The sequence below is a fragment of the Epinephelus moara genome, chromosome 16 (genome assembly GCF_006386435.1).
Source record: "Epinephelus moara isolate mb chromosome 16, YSFRI_EMoa_1.0, whole genome shotgun sequence".
Taxonomy (NCBI): Eukaryota; Metazoa; Chordata; class Actinopteri; order Perciformes; family Serranidae; genus Epinephelus; species Epinephelus moara.
In genome coordinates this window covers 21877594-21881494 of record NC_065521.1, presented here as the reverse complement: position 1 = coordinate 21881494, position 3901 = coordinate 21877594, and positions in this window count along the sequence as shown.

The following is a 3901-nucleotide window of genomic DNA, read 5'->3' as shown; positions in this document are numbered from 1 at the left end:
AATAACGCCTTTCTGCATGGACTACACCCACTCATTGTAATCCAAACTGTCAAAACCCCCGCTGGCTTGTCTCAGTGTCGAGGCAGGCATTTCTACCTGAATGGCAGCGAGCCTTTTAATAATCCCTTCCACTGAAACCTCAAGCATTCGACTTGTGTTAGAAAGTTAGAAGATCACGGAGATCCAGCAAGTAGGACAATCGCCAAAACAAAATTGTCAGAATTGTGACACTTTATTTGAATATTCTGGAGTTGATGCTGCGCCATAAACTGTCAGGTGTTCAAAATATCACCTGGCATTTTGCTGCATATTTGACTGTGATTAATATCTGCAAACTGCTTTTCACATTATTGTCAGAATCACTCACAAAAGGAGACTTTTTTCCAAACATATTAGTGTCAGTTAATATTTGATTTAGGCTATTTAAAGGTTCAGTGTGTAGGATTTGCCGGAATTACTGTCAGCAATTGAATACTATAGGTGAGTTAACTTTTGTGTTTAACCTGAAAACAAGAATCATTGTGTTTTCATCACCTTAGAATGAGTCGTTTAGATCTACATGGGTAGCGGTTCCTCGTCTGCCATGTAGCACCGCCATTTTTCTACAGTAGCCCAGAAGAGACAAACTAAACATTGGCTCTCGATAGGACCTATTGCATTCTTGCGTTGGCTACCTTGGTCAGTAGCCCCTCTACGAAAAGAGTGTCAGAAAAACACTGATAATCAAAATGCAAAAGTTTATATTACCAGGTACCCTATATTTTCGGATAAAGAGGAGACCTCTGCAGATAATTCAACTACCTGTAAAAACCCACAGAAGTTATCAGAGAAGAAAGGTGAGCACACATTAGCAGGTGCTTGCAGCATGACAGCAAAGAGCTGAACAGCATTTGAGAAATATGGATTTATGAAGCAAAACTAATTTATTCACTGTTTTTACTGGAGAGAAAAAGGCCTCTGCAAATAATTTAGTGTTGGGCAGTGATGCACTACAGTAACAAAATTACTTTTTCCAGTAACAAGTAGTGTAACTAATTACTAATAAAACATCAGTAGTAATATTGTATTTACTCCCTAACCAAACAACTTGTTACAACATTACTTGACAACTTCATATCAGTGGACTCATTTTCGTAATCGTTGCACTGAGCAGGCACCTCTAAAGCAGCAACCTAGTTGGAAACACTTACCTTAGCATCTGGAAATATTCCCATCACTTTGATTTTGTCGTGAGGAAAGATGACAAGAACAACGTTGCTGCAGGAAGTCAGACGAAAACTCTTTCCACTATGCATGCCCTCAAACCTCCGGTGGAGCACACTCGGCTACTACGACCGACACCACAACCAGTGTTGGGTAAGGGTTACTTTAAAAGTAATCAAAGTACGTTACTGCGTTACTTTTTAAAAAGGAACCAGTTACTTTACTGCATTACTCCCTGAGTAAAGTAACTCAATTACTTTAAACGTACTTCCAACGTTACTCCCTGAGAAAAGTAACTCAAGCACTTTTAAAGTACTTTTGAGTATTCTACATTTCCTATTGGGCAATGGACCACAGGGCGCTAAGCCTACATTTTTTTGTCTCCAAAATTAAAGTTATGGACCACTTGCCCTTCACTGAGATCCAATTCTCCCATCACAGCCGTCACTTTGACCAGTAGAAACACAGAACGATCTGCTGCCGTAGACAACTGTATGACAACAACACCCCAGCGTTTTTAATATTTCCTCTAGGGATGTTACCACACAGAGTAAAAGGGGGAAATGATGGTGTGAAACAGCAGAGGCACTTTGTCAACCCGCTGAGTTAACGTTACTGTCATTAGCATCAAGCTAGCAAACAATGGTACATCCTCACGGTCGGACATAAAGTAATAACATTAACAAATAGCGGCGGGGCTTTTACTCACCACAACTGCAGAGGCTCCCAGCTTCATTTGAAACAAACTACATTATAGACGGTCCGTTATTTATTAATCCCTCTGTGTGTTTATATATTTACTTTTTATTCGCTCCATTGTCTTTGTAAAGTTAACATATCGCACCGTCATTTCAAACTCAACACTTGTTTCAAAACATATCGCACCGTCATTTCAAACTCAACACTTGTTTCAAATTAAAAGCCTCTTATAACCTCGGCTAGAGAATCCCTCCATTTTATAAATAGGCTTTTATTCTGAAACATTTGTCAGAACTTCCTGTGGAAGATACAGTAGCTTGATAATTTACGTATGGCGCTTCAAATGCTGCTCCTGCCATCTGCTGACGCTTTTAGGTGACTACAACAACATGTCGGCTGGCACATGAACAAACACAGTGACTCAAATAATAGTAACAGTAATAAAAATAGGACAAGAATAACCCGATGACATCACACACTCCGTGAAAGAGGACCAGGGATAATTGGTGAGTACCAGCGTGTAGCGTGTACCAGGCATAATGCAAGTCCTGAGTCTGACCTGTCTGTCAGTGAGTCCTACTCCACCTATTTAGACTCCACCATAGACAACGGCAGCATTTCTCCGACCACGTAGCGAGCCACGGAGCTTGTGGCTCGCTACAAGCCGTTGCTGTTTCGGAACTGAAGGACCAGCGTTCTAAAAGTAACGGAAGTAACTGATGTCTTGTTTGAAAATGTACTTAAGTATTTGATTACTCAAACTCCGTGGCTGTGAAGGTCGGCTGTAGCCCTGCGCTGGCTTAACAACCAAAGCTGGACAGCTGCAGCTACGAAGAAGTGATGAAGCTTGTGGTAGGATATGTGGTGGATGAAATTAGTGACTCACCGTCTTTCAGGCAGAGCCTTGTGAAAATACCGTTCACAGGCAACAGAAAACCCCCATGGGAAAAGGGAAGCTATCTAGCCTTAGATACACTTACCGGTGATTACCCTGACATTCACACAGAGGCACACATCTGAATTTTTTGTGGTGTAACGGAAAAGTAATATAACGAGTAGTGTAGCGAATAAGTGTTGGCAGTGAATAATAAGTAAAGTAATAATATTACTTTTGAAAAGACTAACAGCTAATGAGTAATATATTCATTTTTAGAGTAACAAGCCCAACACTGGTCAGCTTCCACTAAAAACCCCCTGAACAAAGAACATTTTAGGAATCAGAACCGCAAGTTTACACTAGGCACATGGGAGAAGTTTCAGCTGGTTGCAGTTCTCAGTCCTCACCACTAGATGCCACTAAATCCCACACACTGCACCTTTAAATACAATTTGACCAACAATGATATTTTACCCTGTATGGGAGAAATGATGGCGAGTGTTTAATATATATGCCATGGATCACTGCCTTTGGGATCTGAAAACAACAACAAACTATTAAACATAATTGGTGTTTCTACTCAGCCAAAACAGGAATCAATCTGTTGTAATAGGGACAGTTGGGGCCCATTTGGTTGACCATGCAGCGAGGCTGACCTAATTGGCATGTCAATGTCTGTTACTAAGAAAACCCCTATTTGTCTCACTTTAAGCTAAGGCGAATCCTCAAGGGTATGACGTGTTGGTATGTTTAAAATTGAAAAAAAAAGAAGCTTAATAAACCAGATGAGACACTGCTGAAATTAACTGCTGTTTAAAACACATTGTTCCCTGAATGTGTCTCGGAAAACAAGTGATGCTGAAAACCTCAAGAGCCATCTTAGCTCAATCATGTTTTCCTGAGCTTGAACATATTTTCTAATTATGCCCTGTCCCCTTTGGCTGACAGAAATGTTTTGTGCGCAATAAAGTTGTGACATTTTAAAATGAGGGACGCCAGACAATTAAGGCTTAGCTATAGTGGGTTGGCCTCCTCATGTATGACCCTATTGCATGACGGGATGGAAAGCTGCGATCAACCCAGTAATGATGCTCTTAATTCTTGCCTCATATGCTTTTTTTA